Here is a 21,808-nt window from a genome sequence, read left to right as displayed (position 1 = left end):
AATTCTGAAAAGTATAGTTTTGAAGTTTTAGAGTGCTTGCGGGCACAGGATATTTGCGGAATGTGCGTTTGAGAAACATATATTCTGCGAACTCGTTAACTTTTTAAAAGAAATACTTTCGTTGGCACGAGAGTGCTTCGGAGTGTACCAAACGGCTCACCAGCTTAGGTTCGTCGGCTCTGTTTTGTGTTCAGTTCGGGTTCTGTCTTTTTTTGTAGTGACGTGGTGCAGTGTCAGACTCGTTCTTTCTTTTTGCGACCTTGTGCAATACAGATAAGTGGTTATTCAGCACTTCTGTTGGTCTTTCTTTCTTTTTTAACTTGGTTTCTTCACTTAGCTGGTGTGAACGTTGGCCTCAGACACCTTGGACTGAGGGCCTCTGCCGCTAGCATTACGAAGCTCTTTCCACTTGAAAAAAATGTTTTCACCTGTTTTACATAGAGCGTAGATGAACGTTTGTTCCTTGCGGAATTCTCGGTATTCCACACTGCAGTTCTACAGGACTTATCATATACAGTTCCCGTTATCCTCAACAAAAGTTATGCATACAACAGATATCGATTAGCTTGATTACGATGCTTATGGGCCCTACGCTACACAGGTGATGAGGCCCGCAGTAGTGGAGGGCTCCGGATTAATTGTGACCACTTTGGCATCTTTAACGTCCGCCGAAATCTCGAATACAGGCTTTTTCGCTGCCGCGGCGGGGAATCGAACTCGCGTTCTTGGGCTCAGCAGCACGACACCTTAGCCACAGAGCCAGCACGGCGGGGTATGCGAGGGATGACTGGAGTTTGGACTTTTCTAATGAAGTCCACGAGTCCACGGTGACGAGGCCAAGCAGTTGCGTACACTTGGCTTGATGTCTTGTTTTCGAATTTCATTGTTCTTGATTTCGACATGTAGTGGTTTTCACGAAAGCTCTGCTCTTGTTTTTCTTTTTTAGTGTGTATAGGCGTATTCTTTGGCAGTGGAATATGATGCCGCCCCAGAGGAACACGGAATCTCCGCGCTACGGTGCCATGCCACATAAGCGTTATGTAAATCCAGCAGATGAAATTGCTTTATTAAAAGCTCTGAAAGGCGTATTGAACACACTGGGTCAACTAGCGCAATCGTTAGGTTGGATGGCCAACTTCAGCTGTGCCGAATATAACACTTGTACGTGCACCTGAAAACTCACACTTTAGTTGCTAAGTTTGTGGCCGCGTTTCCACCTTTTCCTGCATGTTGCTGGGCTCCGCCATCTTCCTCGGCGTACGCCATCGATTCCCCCTTGCGCCCCACGAGGCAGAAATCTTGCAATTGGATGGCTGCATTTCTTTCTGTTCTGGCGACAGAAAGGTTCTGGCGACAGAACCATCGTTAGCTCAGAACCGTCGTCAGAACCGTCGCCAGAACCGCCAGAACCGTCGACGCTTCCCGGCTGTACCTTTGGTTAATTAGCGCTTCCTGTAGCAAGCTAAAAGCATCATCATCATCATCACCAGTCCAACTACGGCCACTGCAGGGCAAAGGCCTCTCCCATTAATCTCCAATTATCCCGGTCCTGGGCTAATTGAAACGAATTTATCCCCGCAGACTTCTTGATATCATCTGTCCTCACTTTCTGCCGCCCTCTGCCCCGCATGCCTTCTCTAGGGACCCAATGTGTTACCCTTAATGACCAACGGTTATCTTGCCTTCGCATTACATGCCCTGCCAACGTCCATTTCTCTTCTTAGTTTCTGCTAATATATCTTTAACACGCGTTTGTTCCCTGACCCACTCCGCTCTCTTCTTGTCCCTTAATGTTACACCTATCATTTTCGGGTCCATTGCTCACTGATTCGTCCTCAATTTAGGTTGAACCTTCTGATTGAGCGTCCACGTTTCTGCCCCGTACGTGAGTACCGGTAAGGTGCAGCTGTCATATACTTTTTTCTTCAGGGACAATGGAAGGCTGCCACTCATTATCTGAGAATGCTGGTCAAATGCCCTCCACCCCATTCTTATCCTTCTAATTGCCTCTGCCTCATGGTTAGAATTTCGGGTCCCAACTTCGCCTACATAGATATATTCGATTACCACTTCCACTTCCTCACCACATATCTCAAACCGCTTTGGTGTCCCGAGGTTATTCATCATTACTTTGGTTTTCCGCATACTAAATTTTAGGCACATGGTTCTACTCTGTTTGTCCAGTTCGGTAAGCATGCGTTGCAATTCGACCCCCGAGTTACTTACCAGGGCAATGTCATTAGCAAATGTTGAGGTTACGGAGGTATTATTCATTAACCCTTACTCCCGTCCCATCTGTTCCCAATCCACTCTGTGTAGTAATGCCACAACCTCCCATGAATCCGCCAATTAACAGTATCGTGTTCGTCCATATTTATCTTTTTTACTTTATTACCATGCTTCTTGTTAAGGCGCGTTGGCTAGGCTGACACGACGCGACATGATGGTGACGCTGACTTCCGGCTTCGAAGAGAGCTTTATTACACGACGCCGACAGCGACGCGAACACTTCGGCCGGACGAAAGTCCGCGTGGTGCGACTGGCTCGCTGACCGAAGACGCGACAATACCGATCTGCCGGATGGTCGTATGGAAGCGATCGAGAAGTGAAAAGTGCGCGCGCATTGACAATATTCCGGCTGTAATGAATACGGCTTTGTTCTGTTGGTTCTCGGAGTAAAATAAACATAGTCAGGTCCACAATGTTCATACAGCTCAATACAGCGCTGATGTAATCAGTATTTTGGCTTACGAGGCTTCGTCCGTTCGCAGTTGTGTTTCCCGGAGTTGCAAACTGCGGATTCGTGTGTGTCCAGCAATGCTTGTAGAAATTATAAGCGCAGTTATGCAGGAGGATTGCGAAAGGTTTATTAGGTAATAAGGAATCGATATCGACGCAAGTATTTAGAGCAAGCGCAAAACAAAAGCGCGGCGAGCACTATTCCCGGAGGGCGTAATCGGAGCCGCAGCCGCAACGGTGCTATTCCTGGATATCAGGTATGCAGTGCAGCAGAGCCACATGACCCTTGAGTTTGCCGGGTGACCACAGCGCCAGCCGCGGCAGAGGCGCACAACTCTGCGTCGTTCAAACCGCGCCACCCGCCTTCCCCGCCCCCGAACGTGCTTTCGCAAAGGCGTCTTACATAACTTTATTTGCACGCATGTACCTACAAAATATTGCAGCGATGGCAGAAAAAAATTTAGTAGAAGGAAGAAACCTATATCGCCTTCCTGCCGAGCCATAGGCCGGCACACTGGGAAGGTTGCTTTGAAGGCTTTGCATTTGCTCGCGCATTCGTCTGTTTTTTTTGGGTACGAAGCCATGGTTACTGCATTGGTTACTGCATTTTTGAACACAGTAAGGGAAAGAATTTACGTGTAGCTGTGATATACGAGCTGCGCGTATATATGTGAGATAAGGTTGGTGATAAATGATATGTGATGTATATATGTGATATAACGTTGGCTATCAGGCTGTAAATACGCAGAAGGGCGCAGTATATTTCTTCACAACTAGTGCGCGAGAACGCAGTTATCACAGGGTACTTTATCACCCAGCGGTTCTACTATATGGGACATCGATTATTTCACGAAGTTATCGCCCTATTTATTACAGACAACCAAATGTAGTGCACTCTTTAAGTATTGATATTCCTAATCTTGTTCAGCCGGCTCGATTCCCGGCCACGGCTGTCGGTTTTCTAATGGAGGCGAAAACCAAAAACGCCCATCTTATCGATATTTCGGTTAAAGATCCCCAGGTGGTAAAAATCAATTCGGAGCCCTCCACTCCGGCTCACCTCATAATCTGTGTACTTTGGGCGCGTTAAACAACCATAATAAATCAATCAGCTTCTTCAGCTACTGAATATGATAACATATGATTGGCGTTTTATGCAAAAGAGACTATGCAAGACTGTTGACTAATCCATTGAACGGGTATGGAAAATACAGATAACATCGGCTGCAAAAAGTGGAAATATTGAGAACACAGGACCAAATGTTAGTATTCCATGTATGTTTTGTTCAGAAAAAGAAAAGCTTCTGATACCAATGAAGATACTAAAACCGATGAGATTACTTTCTAAAGGAGATGTAACGCTGACCTGTTAGTGTAAAGAGAAAAGTTTCACCAAATATAAATATTTTAAAATAATTCCAATATGCTAATTGGGTATCCTGTTCGCGCCTCCTTTCCCCTTTCTACCTCCTCATCCAAATGAAAGTTTTGCTATTGCCTTCTCGCTGAGAGTTAATGCAGCATTTTTTTGCGAGGTGTTTTTATGTAGCTGGCGTGCTGGGTTGCACAAAGGAACTCGAGTTTATTGGTGGAAGGGCCAACATAGACACAAAGCTATGCATATTTATCTATCCGTAAGGCTGCAGATGGTTATATCGATCGGCCATGAGGTGCTCCGGCAGACGCGAACAGAGAAATGAAAGGAAGATGACACGGTGTGTTTGATAAACCCCCTTGTAAAATTTCGATTTTAGTAATCGAGGTAAGACGCTAACAGTAAGACGTAAAGTAGAAGAATTCAGGATCGCGCTGCAGAACCGATATTCCGCCCTTAACGAGGAAGCCGAGCTTACGACACAGGAAGCCAGCGACCACCTTACCCGCATTATCACGGAGTGTGCAGTAGAAGTCGGGGGCACTATGGCTAGACAGGATACTGGTAAACTTTCACAGGAGACAAAAGATCTAATCAGGAAACGGCAAACCATGAGAATCTCTACCGCAGCTGACGGAATAGAAATAGCGGAGCTTTCGAAGTTAATCAATAAGCGTAAACAGCTGACATACGGAAGTATAACATGGAGAGGATCCAATACGCTGTAAAGAACGGGGTAGCCTGAAAGCAGTGAAGAGACGTCTTGGCGTGGGGAAAAATCAGATGTATGCACTTAAGGATAAGCAAGGCAATGTCATCACAAATAGGTATAAAATAGTCACAGTGGCCGAGGAGTTCTATAGGGATCTGTACAGTAGCCGGGACATACAGGATAATGCCGAACGAGACAGTAGTTCAGAGGAGATAGACATCCCACCAGTAACGACCGAAGAAGTAAGGAAGGCTTTGAAAGAAATGAAAGGGGGCAAAGCACCTGGTGAGGGTCAGATAACAGCAGACCTCTTGAAGGATGGCGGCGAAATTGTACTTGAAAAACTGGCAAACCTGTATACGCAATGCCTAATGACCGCAATGGTACCGGAATCTTGGAAGAACGCGAACATAATCCTAATCCATAAGAAAGGCGACATGAAGGACTTAAAAAATTACAGGCCGATCAGCTTACTGTCAGTTGTCTACAACGTATATACCAAGGTAATCGCTAACCGAATCTCTGCAACCTTAGATTTCAGTCAACCTAAAGAACAAGCAGGATTCCGTAAAGGTTATTCAACAATGGACCATATTCACACGATCAATCAGGTGATAGAGAAGTGCGCTGAGTATACTGAACCCCTATATATAGCCTTCATAGATTATGAGAAAGCATTTGACTCAGTAGAAACCCTAGCAGTCATTCAGGCATTACGGAACCAGGGGGTAGATGAGCATTATGTAAGAATACTGGAGGATATCTACAATGGGTCTACAGCTACCATCATCCTCCATAGGGAGAGCAGTAAAATACCTATAAGGAAGGGTGTCAGACAAGGAGACACAATCTCTCCAATGTTATTCACAGCATGCTTACAAGAAGTTATCAGAACGTTGGATTGGGAACAGGTGGGAGTAAGGGTTAATGGAGAATACCTAAGTAACCTCAGATTTGCTGATGACGTTGCCTTGCTAAGTAACTCGGGGGACGAATTGAAAAGCATGCTTTCCGCACTGGGCGAACGCAGTAGAACCGTGGGCCTGAAAATTAATATGCAGAAAACTAAAGTAATGATCAATAACCTCGGGACAGCACAGCAGTTTGAGATAGGCGGCGAGGCAGTGGAAGTGGTAAGCGAATATATTTACTTAGGCCAAGTTGTGACACCAGATCCCAACCATGAGGCAGAGATAATTAGAAAGATCAGAATGGGGTGGGGTGCATATGGCAGACATTCTCAGATAATGAATAGTAGCCTACCATTGTCGCTGAAGAAGAAGGTGTATGACAGTTGCATCTTACCGGTACTCACCTACGGGGCAGAAATTTGGAGGCTCACTAAGAGGGTTCAACTTAAATTGAGAAGGACTCAGCGGGCAATGGAGCGTAAAATGATAGGTGTAACATTAAGGGACAAGAAGAGAGCGGAGTGGGTCAGGGAGCAAACTGGTGTTAAGGACATATTAGTAGAAATTAAGAAGAAGAAATGGACGTGGGCAGGGTATGTAATGCGAAGGCAAGATAACCGCTGGTCATTAAGGGTAACAGAGTGGATCCCTAGAGAAGGCAAGTGTTGCAGGGGGCGGCAGAAAGTTAGATGGGCAGATGAGATCAAGAAGTTTGCGGGGATAAATTGGTCACAGTTGGCACAGGACTGAGGTAATTGGAGAATAATGGGAGAGGCCTTTGCCCTGGAGTGGGCGTAGATAGGCTGGTGATGATGATGAATCGAGGTCACAAATTCGAAATCAGCATTGAATTTGGAGGACCTGAAGCTCCGTATTCGATGGTGTGTTCCTATAAATATCGTCAGCACTTCTCATACACAGAAAGAAACGGGATTTTTATACTGTTGCATATGCCAAATTCCATATTCCAGTCAGACAACTATGTAACGCCCATGTTGTTCAGTCAATAGTTTTGCAGTCAACAGCGTATTTAGACAAGTCCACTCATGTGGATCGGCTAAGGCGAGGAAATATCCCACAACGTCTCATATCGTATTTGCAAACAAAGCATCCTCTTTAGGTGACTGGAGAATAACAAAGTACTGTTTAGTTTTCACCCGAAAACGCAGTTAATGAGAAAGATGTGCGGGCAAGTAGAGGACGCGCGAGCTATCTCGCGCATGCGCTTCCCTTCTGGGCGTCACGCCAATTTGTCTCGACCTTCCAACCCATACGCGAGATCAAACGAGAAACACCGTTTGGGTCTCCTGCACTCAGTGGCAGGAATAATGTAGCAAAGCGCCGCTTGTTTTAAACATAAAAAGGGCTACTAATATGATTCACCGGGTGCGGCGAGCGTGCTCCAACCCCGAACGTGCTGGCGCGCGGTGACCGACCCAGTGCTGCATGTATCTACCTATAAGGTGTCGCTGGGTGTCGCTGGCTCCGTGTCGCCCTCTGGGCAGTCACTGGTGCCTATACAGGTTATTTCCATCACTGCAACCGTTTTGCCGTTGATTTGCTGCCGTTGCGCAGTGAACGCGCTCGCGCTCGCGCATTAACAGTCTCGGGCGAAAGCCCGGCTTACTGTGGCTTTTTTTTTCTTTTTCTGCGTTCTGAGTGGAATGGTTTGCGAATCGCATGCATGAATTCAAAACAAAACCTTTTGGTTGAACTTTGGAACTGCGATATCAAACGTCAATGCATCGTTGAAGTCACAGGTGCGATTTGTTGTGTTTTAAACTCGTGCTTTGTATATGTAGAAATGCAAATGTACTTTCAGAGGACAAAATACTGATGTGTGTTTTTGCAAAGTTGATATGTCTTTATATAGAGTAAGCATAGTTTCCTCCCATCCACTTACACAATGCACAAAGTAGGCTTTGGGGGGCGAGGAGGTATTTAGGGCTGGGACTGACAAGCGAACCATCCACATATCAGGCATTTTTTTCGCAATGAGCCAGAACTAAAAACCGAAACTGAGTCTGATAAAGCTGAAGTGACAAGAAAAACTCGGCAACTTTCCACTAAAAAAGGGGTGGAGAGACAATAGTGGAGATAACGCCCTGAAAACATGTACCCACATTGTAGTTTGTATCGAACATGCGCCAGATCATTCTGTTCCACGGATCAAAATTAACCAAATGCATTTGCCCAATGGCACGTTGCTTATGTCTTTATGTGTTCAGACTGTTTCATGGGTGTTTCCGGAAGTTTTTTTTGCGTTTCGAACTAGGCTTAAGAATTCAAACGGCAATCAGGAGATCGGCGAAAGATCTGTCCACAGATGTCAACGACGAATTGAGCGGAAGAAGTGAACAAAATGAAACAGAGATGGGGAAAAATGATTTAATTTCGTCTCCCCCGTTCCAACGAAATAGCTCTGGTTATACTTATATGTTTCTTAGTCCCACATTTACCATATCAGTACTTAACTAAATAGCGTCCGCTTACCAGACCCGGCAAATCCCGCCCCCTCTTCGACTCTCAGAGTGCGAACCACTTCATCAAGGTGAAGAATAATATATGAGCAGCGGTTTTGTGATGCGTTTTGGAAATTCATGAGATAGCAATAGAGAGCTTGCTTGCTTCGTTAATGCTTTGAGGCGTGCGGAAGGTCACTGTATTAGGGAAGAACTCGAAAAGAGCAGCTTATGGTGTCAAGACTACTCATCTGCTCTCTATGTATAGTTCTACAGTTCTTGAAGCCCTTTTGCATATGTTCAATGTCTTTTCCCCCAAAACTCAATCGCACAATGCGTAAAGTCAATTTAAATAAAGTTTTCATAAGAATTGATTGATTGATTGATTGTGGGGTTTAACGCGCCGACGCAACGCAGGCGATGAGGTGCGCCGTAGTGGAGGGCTCCGGATTAATTTTGACCACCTGGGGATCTTTAACGTGCGCCGAAATCTCGTATACACGGGCGTTTTTGCTTTTCGCCTCCATCAGAAAAGCGGCCGCCGCGGCCGGGAATCGAACCCGCGACCTCGTGCTCAGCAGCGCAACGCCTTAGCCACTGAGCCACCGCGGCGGGTCTTTTCATAAGAATGCAGCGTAAACTTGAGCGTTTCAATTCAGTATGAACGGTGTCGAAACTCACCAGTCCAAGATTGACATAATTCACGGCATAATTTTTAATTACTTGTGGACGTAAACTTTCCCTAGCTGACATGTCAACTATATCATGTATTAGTTTTGATGGCGCTGAATTTAGCTCCTGTAAGAAACTTGTGCTTTTGTCAAATTCGCGTTAGGTAGATCTGGCTCATTAAAAAAAACGACTCATATGTCAAATCACAGCACCGAGTGCGTGAAAAATGAACGAATAGCCTTTATAGAGGGAAAAGGGGCTCGAGGCCATCAGGGGAAAAGCGAAGTGGGATCTTTGTGTTATCATCTGTATATTCGAACAAAAAGGCAGGCGCGCATGGCCCCGAAACTCACACTACTCTCCCGAGACCAATCGTAATGTCGGTTACGGTGTATTGTACAGCAGCTGATAAACACAGGGTCGCGTAGGGGTTTCCCGGAAAGTAAAGGGGGGGCGGGACAGGGCAGAAGTTGAAAATGGAATGCACAACGCTCTCTTAAAAAAAAGCCTCTTTGCCTTACCGCAGGCAAACCTTCGGCTGCTCTTTTGTTAAGTTTAAATTATAACCGAGAGAGTAACGGAATGGAATACTACAGCTGCGTGTGTACGCGCGTGCATGGCGTCACGGCCAACCCCACAACACGACCAAACTCGACTATGGCGCGAAAGATCGGCCAATAACACAGTATATAAACCGACGTTGGTTCGCAACGCATGCACTTGCTCACTATACCAAATTTTGACGTGCTTTTTTAGTCATTCGCTCGCATAGTTTGGACTCCAGTACGTGCCAAGACATGTCGTGGAGGCATAAAACGCCCGCCCCAATCCTTCCATCAGCGTTTCCAGTTGTGAGCGGAGTGCAGGATTCATAAAATGATAAAAAATGGTTCCGGCTTACCTCAGCTAACCTTGGATATGGAAAGCAAAAGCTTGGCTTAGTCTGGTTGTGTCTTGGTTTCGCTTGGTTAAGCTTTGATGTACCTGTATTGCCCACCACGGCTCAAAGCGGTTCGGTCCCGTGCAACGATCACAGGAAGAGGCCGGGCCTCGCTTTTATTCTCGGAGAACGCGGCGTTCCTATTTCACGGCGAACGCGGTGCAGGATGAGCCACATAGCCCGAGACGACCCAGCGGCGCATGCGTGGTAGGCTGCCGGTTTGGTGGCCTGCCGCTCAGTTGAGCGGCCATTCCCGTCGCGGTTGCGCCGCTACGTGAACAGAAAGTCTTTAAACAGGGAAACAGGGGCTTGTGCGCAGCGCCGACAGCTGTGCCGGTAAATGACGCGATGCGCTTGGAGGGGTGTGTCGCCGGGGGTGTGTCTCTGGGAAAGAGGTTAACCTGCGAATCCTCCATGAAACCGCTGGACGAAAGTAGTAAACCTTTCCTTTAAAAATGGCGGAAATGGTGCGCAGAAAGTCAGACGGTTCCGTTCCAAAACGACCCTGTGGCGCAGAATATCGCAGCAGACGAAGCGCGCCAGCGGAAGTTCTTGCAGACGTCCCCTTGAAGCGAGGCATCATGGGCCTTCACGCTCGTGTGTTGCGAAGAGGAGGACGAGACGAGGGGAATCACGGTGCGGGCGATAATGCGATGTTTTGATTGGCCACAACTCCACTAATACTAGTCGCTTTAACAGAAAGGTTTGTCCTAGTACTCACCTTTAACAAAAAGCTGAGTACTAGGACTTTGATTTACCTGAAAATGTGAACACCCATGTATCGGTAAAACGTCTTTCAGGGCCCGTTTAAATCTACCCCCCTCCCTCCCTGATCACAACGTATCAGGGCATTATATGTTTGAAAGGGGTAGGGGACGGGATTTTTTCTGCTCCTAAAACTGGGAGCCGACCTATGTGTAGCAGCCCCACATTCCATGTCCCCGTTTTCTTCTGGCCGAGATCTGCGTGCTCCCACTACAACTTTTCCGAAAGAACCACTTCGAATTTTTCCAACGACTCTGATTCGCGCCAAAGCTGCAAATGAACGGTAGTGGAGAAGGCTCACCCATTATGTGAATGCGTGTTAGAGGTACCACCCACACGACGGTTTTTTTTAATAAAGAAGAAAATTAGCTGCTGCTGCAGGGAACCGATTCCGCGGGAGTCTAGTTCCGGAAGAGATGAGCCACTATAGTTTATGTTTATTCCCTCCATTGTTTTTATGTGCAAACCATTCGGCACCAGTTCAGTAAAGGCAGTAAAAATAAAATATAATTTGTTTCGCCCCACAGCAAAGTATAACTGATTGATTCATTCATTCCGGTGTTTAACGTGCCGACGCTACACAGGCGATGGGGTGCGCCGTAGTGGAGGGCTGCGGATTAATTTTGACCTTTAGCGTGCGCCGAAACCTCAAACGTACGGGCGTTTTTGCTTTCCGCCTCCATTAGAAAAGCGGCAGCCGCGGCCCGGAACCAAGCCTGCGTCCTCGTGTTCAGCAGCAGAACGCCATAGCCACTGAGTCACCGCTGCGGGTAGCAAGGTATAACAATTATTTTTACAATGATGCCACTGGTAAAGGCTACTGGGTTACCCTAATGACGTTTATCAGTAGAAAGTCGATTGAGTTGTAATTAAACAAAGCCTTTCGATACTTTTTTGAGTTTTTTATATAAAAACCTTGTTGACTTTTTATTGAGTTCACTCATCAGTAATATAATGGTGGAATAAAAGCGCATAACAATAACCTAGCAGCTTTATTATTACAAAATTCCGTAGGTACAGTGGAGAGTTGTGGAGATGCTGAGGATTTGAAGCCAATACAGTATTAGTCATCGTGCATAGAATTTTAATGTTTAACCGAGGTGGGTGCATGCTTTTGAGGAAGGGGGCCTCCCTACAGCAAAACAAGTAATATGCCATACTGTAATAACTTGTATATACTGTCATGAAAATTCATTGTTTTAGTGACACTAAAATTTGCTCCATGAGGCGCAGAAGATACAGTTGAAGGAGGTTTCGATTCGATGCATCACTATAGAATTCGGCGCACCTGTAGTTTACCTGCAAAAAGAGTAAGTGCGGCAGAATCGCACTCTTGGGAACCCAATTTTTTCTACTTGCATGAATGGCAGCTCGCATGATATAGGACGTAGATGTCATAATGGGATAAAATGATGGATTGATGGCTTGTGCGTGTCTGAAAGGGGGACCTTGAAAGCAGAAGTCTCCTCTCTAACTCTGAGAGATAAAGGTAAGCAAATAGACGTAATGAAAAAAAAAAACAGTTGTGACTGCTGTGTCAGAAGATTGAAAAGCTCAGAAGATTGAAAAGCTGGTGGGCGAGGGACACAATCTGATGTGCATGCAAGTCAACATACTCCTTCGGATTCCTACGCGCCATTTGTCCCACTCTACGTACAGACTCTCGACAGGGCTAGTGCGAAAAGCGCCACATGAGAGGCGAAGACCAAGATGCAGAACTAAGTGAAGTATTTTGAGTGCAGTATACTGCCATAGTCTAGCCGGAATCCTTTCAAGGCACAATACAGACGACAAGAAGCTGTTTGTCTGCCCCGTAGGATTGGTGGGAGAGGACTTTAATTTAAAGGAAAACTGCACTCAAAATTTCCACGTCTTAAAAATACCATTTCCGTATAGTCTGCTGAAAAAAAAGGGACATGCAAAATGGAACAGCTGAAATACGCGGGTGGACGCCGCAAGCGGTCAGCAAAAATCGGTGATTTTGAATCCGAAAACGAGGAAAGCGCAGCCATGAAAATGACTTTGCAGCCGGCAAGCGAGCGGCCTGACGGTCAGCTGCTAGGAAGCCATTCTGGGTGCAGGCTCTACGCGTGCACGGGACAGTAGATGGGTGAAGCGTTCGCAGCAGATTTCGACCGGTCCTCCAGGTGCGCTGCGTGGCTTGCCAAGGGAAGAAACCCCCGTCAGCTGGAGCGTCATAGGCGCGTCATGGCTGTTTGCACGATCCGCCGGTTGGTGCAGCGTGGGCTGCTGTGGAGCTTTTTCAAACGCATCATACCAATTAACGAGGCGTTTCACGGGGCTACCACTCGTTTCCAAGCTGATTTGGCGGTACTTACTACTGTGACGCTCGTTTAACGGGTTAGTCACAAAGTCATAATAAAGTGGGTCCACGCAGAGCTTTGAGGAAATGAGACACACTGAGGCGGGAGAAAAAAATTAACAATTAGTTTAATGGGGTGCCTCACTGGTGCCAGCTTCCCCACCAGGTTGGGCGGAATTGTTAGGGTTGCAGGGGGGTCAATCGCCGACGGGACGCCGTCGGGCCAAGTGGGTTTCGGGGCCAGGAGATGGAGGCAGTGCGGGGCCGGTGACTCGAAAGGCCTGCGTGGTGAACCCGAGGGCAGGAACGGGAGGTAGTACCGGACCGGTAGTTCGGCGAGCTCGAGCTGTAGGCCGCGGTCAGGAAGGGGAGGCTGGGTAGGACTGGTAGCTCGGCGGGCTCGAGGTGTAGACCGGGGCAGGAAACGCTGGCAGCGAGCGGGCTCCTGGGAGGGACGCCCGCCTTCGGATTGCTCCTACGGCTGCGTCCGAATGGCAAGACGGTCGCCCCAAGTCTAACCTCCATCCTCTCCGTTCGTCCCTCTTTATCTCCTCCTTCTCCTACGTCCGAGCAGCGGCGGGGAAAAGGGGGAGAAGGGGCGGCTTCAAGCGGCAGTGGACGACGCGGCTGTGTGCGCACCCGCCAAGTACGCGTCCAGCGGAGGGAAGCCTGGCTCACCCCGAGGCAAAAAGGAACATGTGTCCTGAGTGAAGTGGCCACGCGTTCCCGCGGGAAAACTTCCTGCGGCCAAATTTTTAAGTGCAATGCACTTCTTAAGCGACCCTGAAGCTGCGTCCACCGGCGATGTCCGCGCACGTGGAGATGGGCGCGCGCTGCCTGGCCGCTGACATGGCACATACCCACGTGGGGGATTGGCCAGGAATCTCCTCGTCTTCCTTGGCAACGGGGGGAGATGGGCGCGCGCTGCCTGGCCGCTGACATGGCACATACCCACGTGGGGGATTGGCCAGGAATCTCCTCGTCTTCCTTGGCAACGGGGGGAGATGGGCGCGCGCTGCCTGGCCGCTGACATGGCACATACCCACGTGGGGGATTGGCCAAGAATCGGGCGTGAGAAGGGCTAATGCACCTGCTTAAAGGAGTACTGACACGAAATTTCAAAGCTGAGATCCGCTCTAGCAATCAAGTACAACGACAACACAAATAGGTGTCTGTGAATAAATGCATCTTTCTTTCTTTGTAGTTGTGTGTGTGTGTGTGTGTGATCTCTCTTTCGCGAACATTACCGAACCGCGCAAATTCAACTCGTGCATTTGCACTTTCACATTCTTCCCCTCGGGGAAATGCGGGGAATTTTTTTCCATCTGGTTCGCAGTAGTCCAGGCACACACACGGCCGACACATTCGCCCACTCTAGAAGAGTTTTGCCACTGCAAAAGTCTTGATTTGCACCCGTGTAGGCATGCACATTATGCGAACCGCAAAGTCCAGTCGTGGAGCACGGCACAGTTTGCAGGTCGGGTAGTAAAGACACAGGGGAAGAGGCACAACTAAAGCACATAACAAGGCGCATTGTCGCCTCTATAAACTTGACCCTAGCGGTCGTCGCGAAAACTTCAACTGTACAAGCACACAAAAAAGAACAAAAAATAGGGGTGGCGGAAGATCGGAATTTTGCCCCAGAAGCATCACCCACCATCGCGTGTTAGGGAGGGTACGGTGCAGCACCCCTGCTTCGCAAGGCATAATCGTGCAATGGCTCAGGACGGCAGCCTCCGCAGCTGGAAGGAACGATTGGATGGAATTCTGAATAATATTTTTATTTATTTATTTATTTATTTATTTATTTATTTATTATACCTCAAATGCCCCAGTACGGGGTGTTACATGAGGGGTGGGCTGTGGTACAAATTTCTTTCGATGTGGGTTTTGAACAGAACCGGACTTGAGTGGTGCACGACGTCGGGTGGAAGATTATTCCAATCCTTTGCTGTTTGAACAAAAAACGAGCGAAGGTGGGAAGTTGTACGGGCATGCGCAGGATAAACAGCGTTGCGGTGGCTAGTACGAGAAAAGATTCGATGTGCGGGCATGATACTGGATGCGTCAGGCGACGAATGAAAGAATTTGTGAAAAAGGGTTAGTCTAGCGGCCTTGCGTCGCAATTCTAGATTCTGGAGTTGGGCTTGGCTTTTCAGATTAGTGACACTTGAGTGATATGAATAATCAGAGTAAATAAACCTTGCTGCCCTATTCTGAATAGATTACAACATTTTAATAGATTGGATTGGTGCGGGTCCCAGACGGCGCAAGCGTATTCGAGTTTCGGGCGTACTAATGTTAGGTAGGCTAAACGTTTTACAGGAGGAGGGGAAAGGCGTAAGTTTCGTCTTAGGTAGCCAAGAACTTTATTTTCTTCGTTACAGATATTTATTATGTGGGGTGTCCAATTAAGATCAGGAGTTATGTTTATACCTAAATACCTATTGGAGTCCACGGGGGATAACTTAGAGCCGAAAATAAAGTATGTTGGAGCCGGGTAATGTTTCCTACGATGAAAAGAAACGACAGACGTTTTGTTAATGTTTAGAGTCATTACCCAATTTCTGCACCATGTTTCAATTGTTAAAAGACCGTTTTGGAGAATGCAGGAGTCATTAGGGTCATTATTAGGGCGATAAATGACGCAGTCATCTGCGAATAAACAGATACTTGACGGTATATTATTAGGCAGGTCGTTTATATAAATTAAGCACAGGAGGGGACCGAGGACCGTACCCTGGGGCACACCTGAGACTATTTGACAACGGGATGATGATGCCTGGTTGGCACAAACGAACTGTTCACGGTTTGAAAGAAAATTTTGGATCCAGTTTAAAACGGCAGGGTCAAGGTTTAAGCGCAAAAGTTTTAGAAAGAGACGTTTATGGGGTACCTTATCAAAAGCTTTTTCGAAATCTAGAAAGAGAGCGTCAACAGGAATATTATGATCAAGACATGAGCTGATATCGTTTATACCCCTCATGTAAAACCCCGCCCACTGGGGTCTTTGAGGTATTTGTAAATAAATAAATAAAAAGTGCGAGTTTGGTGTCACATGAGAGGCCTTTCTGAAAACCGTGCTGACTGGGGTGAAAAAATTTACAGACGAAAAAAATTTGACGGTTTGAGAGTAGATAATATGTTCCATAAGTTTACAGCATATGCATATTAGTGATATTGGACGGTAGCTGGAAGGTGAGGATGACGGACCTTTCTTGGGAATTGGAATGACCTTGCAAACCTTCCAGTCTCGTGGCACCACTCCAGATGACAGTGCTTGGTGAAAGATATGAGACAATATAACAGCAGAAAAATGTTTAGTGTTTATCAGAACTTTAGAATTTATGCAGTCAATAGCAGCTGATGACGTCACTTTTAATGACTCGATCACTTTAATGATACCGTGAGGTTTGAAGATGACGTTAGGCATAGCAGGGAAATCACGGGTGGAAGCACAAGGAAGTATATCTTCGGGTTCATCAGTAAAGACAGAACAAAATCTAGAATTTAGTGTTTCTGCGACATAGGGTTCCGGTATCGTAACATTTTGTGGATCGCATAACGAGATAGGTTTCATATGAGTTGGGTTAATGGCCTTCCAGAACTGTTTGGGGTTAGTGCGTATCATGTGTGGGAGGGTAGACGAGAATAACGTTCGTTTAGCATTTGAAATCATGGATTCTTAAAGTTTTTCAGTATTACGATATTTTTCCCATGCTTGCTTGGAATTCGACGCCTTAGCCGAGCGGAAATGTCTCTTCTTTTTGTTGTTAAGGCGTTTTAATGCGTTGTTGTACCACGGAGAAGTAGGGCAATCTGTAATGGTGATGGTAGGAATATAGGTGTTTATTAATTGCTGCATTTTCTCTTTAAAAAGCTCCCAGTTTTCGTCAACAGACCGTTTGCAGAACACTATAAGAAACCAATCACAGAAAGAGGAAAGTTCGTTATTCATACTTTCATAATCGGCTTTGTCGTGTAGGGTTATTCTTTTCTTAATTTTTGGGGGATTCGGTAAGTTGTATTGAAAACTCACCCGCCGCGGTGGCTCAGTGGCTAAGGCGTTGCGCTGCTGAGCACGAGGTCGCGGGTTCGATTCCCGGCCACGGCGGCCGCTTTTCTGATGGAGGCGAAAAGCAAAAACGGCCGTGTGTACGAGATTTCGGCGCACGATAAAGATCCCCAGGTGGTCAAAATTAATCCGGAGCCCTCCACTACGGCGCGCCTCATCGCCTGCGTTGCGTCGGCGCGTTAAACCCTACAATCAATCAATCAATCAATGTATTGAAAACTCGCATGAATGACTGAGTGATCGCTTAGGCCGGTTAGATTAGAAACCGACGAAATTTTATCACGTTCGGACGTTAGGAGTAAATCTAGCAAGCTTGTTGAATTATGACTCGTTCGTGTAGGGAATGTTATCACTTGGAATAAATAGAACATAAGGCAAGTATCTACAAAGTCACTTTCAATGTTATTTTTGAAGTCGTTAATGCTAAGTTGGACCAATTTATTGAGGGGAAGTTGAAGTCTCCGAATAGCAGGAGAGGGGAACCGTCCGAATCTGAAGTTGCCAGTTGGAGAGCATCATAAAAGTTGCAATAAAAGAGGAATCGGAGTCAGGGGAGCGGTAGCAGACGCCAATTGTAATGGGTGGGGCTGCAGCTTTACAGCGGATGAAGATAATTTCAAGGCTAGAAGGAATGTCTACCGCGCAGCATTGCAAACTGTGGTGAGCAGCGATTAAGACCCCACCCCCCCGTTTGTTTTGGCGATCGCAGCGGAAAATATCAAAATCAGTGAACATAGGAAGCAACTCTGAGTCAAAGATAGATGAATTCAACCATGTTTCGGTTAGTACTACTAATTTACATTCGGTAGCCTGGATGAGACTGAGCAGGGAATCGCGTTTAGGCAATAGGTCCTAATGTTAGTATAAATAACTGAAAGTTTTTCGATTGAACATGGGCTTTAGTGGGTAGCTATGGTGCACGTGGGAGCACCGTTTGTGTAGTCGGGTCAAAAATGTAAGTCACCTCATAGATGGTTAATTTACGGTATGCGAGCTTATAAGGCCGGGACTGGGCTTTCCCAAATTCGATCAGTCGTTTGTGTATCAGACGGGTGTTGGGGGAGTAGTCTTGTGAAATGCTGTATGTGGTATTTTTTAGTTTTCTTGCGTTCGATAGAATAAGGTCTTTATCTTTGAAATGCGTGGACTTTACAATTATGGGCCTATCTTTGCTAGGATGGAAAGTTCCCAGTCGGTGTACGCGTTCAACATCGCGTGGGTTAACAGTCAGATTGAGGGCAGCCTTGCAGTGATCTATGATTAAAGCCTCGGATTGGGCCCACGTTTCGCGTCCGGAATCTTTGTGTCCATAAAAGATAAGGTTATTTCGTCGGGCTCTATCGTTAAAATCGTCAATACTGGAAGCTAGTTTAGCGATTTGTTCGGAATTTTGTACAGCGATGGAACGGATTTCCTCGACGTCTGTTTTAAATGTGGCTACGATCGCACAGTCTGCTTCAATTTTAAAAAGCCTTTAGTTCATACTCTCAAAAGTTTTATCATACTGGGACAGTGTAGTTTGAATGCTTTTCATTTCTTTTAGGAGGGATGATCGAACTTCATCAAGGGCTGACAGTACATCGCCAGCTGTTTGGGTGGAGGATGAACGGGTAGTAGGGCCTGGGTTTTCTTCTATGTCTCCGGAGAGCAACAACAGCTTTAGTAAGCAGTAGCAGTAATGATAAAGGGCACCAATGCAATACCGTGAGCTCGGCAACACTATCAACGCATAAAGCCGTGTAGGCTTGGCAAATATGGAGTAGCGGTTTGTTACCTGCATGAAAAACAGGCATCGCAGGTGAGCGTTCGCCATCGATACGCTGTTGCCGATCCCACTGGAGGGGCCACGGTTGACGCTGGGGCTCTTATGGTAGCGGTGTGGCGCCGGTGTCGGGTCGGTGACGTGGGAACCACGTGACTTCAGGGAGTGCAGTAGGCGGGGTAGAACAGGAGGTAGTTTGGCGATGCAGCGGTCATGAAGGGGGCTGTCAGTGATGGGCGGTAGTGACAAGTCGATTGGGCGCTGTTTTCGTCGGTGCAGTGAGACCAAGCTTCCGTCGGTATTGTGAGGCTCCGTGCGGAAGACTGTCGGAACACCTGCCCAGATGACAATCTGCATGAAAAACAGGCATCGCAGGTGAGCGTTCGCCATGGATACGCTGTTGCCGAGCCCACTGGAGGGGCCACGGTTGACGGTGGTGCTTTTATGGTAGCGGTGTGGCGCCGCTGTCGGGTCGGTGACGTGGGAACCACGTGACTTCAGGGAGTGCAGTAGGTGGGGTAGAACAGGAGGCAGTTTGGCGATGCAGTGGTCATAAACGGGGCTGTCGGTGATGGGCGGTAGTGGCAAGTCGATTGGGCGCTGTGGTCGCCGGTGCAGTGAGACCAAGCTTCCGTCGGTACCGTGAGGCTCCGTGCGGAAGACTGTCGGAACAACTTCCCAGACGACAATTTGCATGAAAAACAGGCATTGCAGGTGAGCGTTCGCCATCAATACGCTGTTGCCCAGCCCACTCATCGATCATCGATCATGATTTCATCGATCGATGATTTCATCATCGATCAATTTCATCGATCACAGCTTCGAGCGGGATGTCCCCGAATGGGCTCACCATTGGGCTACTGCATTCAGGGGACGGGAGTCGTGGCCTGTCTCTGTCAGCCACGGTTACCGGCTGTCGCTCATTTCCGGTTTCGCACACAGCAATTCGGAGTTTGTTTACATTCACAATTTTCTCCTCTTTCGTTTGAATCCCACGGATTCTGCACGTGACGTCAGAGAGCTTCTCAACCACGCGGAACGGGCCCTTCCATTTCGGCGAGAGTTTTTTGGTCAGCCCGGGTGTCCGGAATTCTACCTTCACGAAAACTTTGTCGCCTACCTCGAAACAGCTGGGTTGGCCTTTTAGATCAGAGCGCGTCTTTCTCTTGTCTGCTCTTTTGAAGAGAGCCTCGGCCGCCAGCCGGTATGATATCAAGAGGCGTCGAGCTAGTTCCGTGCGGTAGTCCTCTATGGTGTTGGAATGAATCTTAGACGCCTCGTCGTCGACGCTGGGTGTCGTTGCATCGCTCCCGTGGAGGAGGAAAAAGGGAGTTTCGTTCGTGGCCTCATGAACCGCGGTGTTATGAGCGAACACCGCGAAAGGAATCCACTGATCCCAATCTCGTTGGTCATGAGCGACAAAATGAGACAACATGACCACTAACGTTTGGTTCAGCCTATCGACGGCGCCGTTACATTCAGGATGATATGCGGTCGTTCGTAGCTTCTTTATACCTAAGAGATCGTAGACCTCTTTCATGACCCGGGAGACATAGTTTGTACCCCGATCGGTCAGCAGCTGTTCAGGCACACCGTGTCGCAGTACTACCGTTTCTACAAATGCTCTCGCAGCCGTTTCAGCTTTCTGGTCAACTAAAGGAACAGCTTCCGCGTAGCGGCTCAAATGGTTCATGAAAACCAAAATTTGCTTGCTCCCCGCTGAGGTGATCGGCAGTGGGCCCATAAAGGAGCACGCTTCGGATTGATGGGGGTTTTGTGAACGGCGCAGGAGAGGCATTTGCGACAGTACTCCACAATGTCTCGTCGCATCCCGGGCCAAAAATACGCTCTGCTAATCCTTTGACGCGTCTTACGGGCCCCTTGGTGACCCGCGTACGGAGAATCGAGGTGAAGTCGCAACAGCTCACCTCTCATGAAAGCCGGTACCACCAGACGCCCTTTAGTATCGTCTGGTTTGTCTCTGAACCGGAGTAGTCCTCCGTCATCGACACAGTACTGTATATCACGACCGCCGGCCTGAAGTGACTTGAGTATGGGCTGCAGGTGCGGGTCGTCGTCCTGTTCCCGCTTTATACGGGCCTCTTCAACTACCGGCGCGAAACCCTCGACTACCCGGACTGCTGCCCTACTCAATGTATCGGCGTTCTGATTTAGCGGTTCACAAGCGACCTGGCCTGCCAGCACGCACTCGCTTAACGGCGATAGTATGCCTTCCTCTGCTAGGCGGATTGTGGTTCTCTCCGTCGTGAGCCAATCTCCGGGATGTTTGGCCCTGTCGACCTTACCAGCCCAATTTACAAGGGGCATTTCGACACCGTCTAAGTTTAGTGCCCCCTTGCTCTGCAACAGGTATATTCCCTGCTCTGAGAGAATGTTTTGGCCGATGAGGCCGGCTACCGGGAACATGGCTTTTTTCGTGCAAATAAAAAACCTTGCCGTGAAATGCCGATCCCCCAACGACACAGGCACCTCAAAACATGCGACCGTTTCTAAGGTATAGCCCGTGATGTCGACTAGGTTCGCTTTCCGCTCTACCGTCCTAAGTTTCAGCTCCCAGTCAGGCATAGCCTCATCGAGAGCGCTATGTCTTAAAAGGCTGACCTTGGAACCAGTGTCTATTAGGCATTTCAACAGAGCTCCATTCAAGACGCACTCTACAATCGGGCATGCCTCCCCACAATTGTTTATAACAGCAGTCTGAGCGCCCTCTTCGCTTTCCGCCTCCACGCGTTTATCTGAGGAAGGGGGCCCTAATAGTTTCCCTGGTTCGTCTCGGAAGCGCTTGTGTTTGGGTTCCCCCCTTCCCGGGTGCGGTCATCCGCGTGCCTGTTCTCTTTACAGTTCCTCGAAAAGTGGCCGTACTTCCCGCAGTTGTAACAGCCCCCCCCCCCCCCCCCCCCTGTCGCAGCGCACTCCCCCTCCGGCTGTCGCAGTCGCGCATTTGTTTGTTTTGAAGTTCGATGCTAGCCTCCAAAAGCTGATCAACCCTTTCAAGGCCCGCACGCAGCTCGTCGGTCTCCCTGTCGCCTTCCCGCACGCTGCGTACGGGCG

At 47.9% G+C, this 21,808-nt stretch overlaps 1 pseudogene; it reads right to left on the bottom strand.

The window, feature by feature from the left end:
- Positions 1–9,901: 9,901 nt before the first annotated feature.
- Positions 9,902–19,465, bottom strand: LOC144153492 (uncharacterized; annotated as a pseudogene).
- Between the last annotated feature and the right edge of the window lie 2,343 nt (positions 19,466–21,808).

The sequence above is a fragment of the Haemaphysalis longicornis genome, unplaced genomic scaffold (genome assembly GCF_048455015.1).
Source record: "Haemaphysalis longicornis isolate Haplotype H1 unplaced genomic scaffold, Haemaphysalis longicornis Haplotype H1 scaffold_9, whole genome shotgun sequence".
Taxonomy (NCBI): Eukaryota; Metazoa; Arthropoda; class Arachnida; order Ixodida; family Ixodidae; genus Haemaphysalis; species Haemaphysalis longicornis.
Note: the sequence above shows the minus strand (reverse complement) of the source record. Positions and strands in the feature narration are given on the sequence as shown.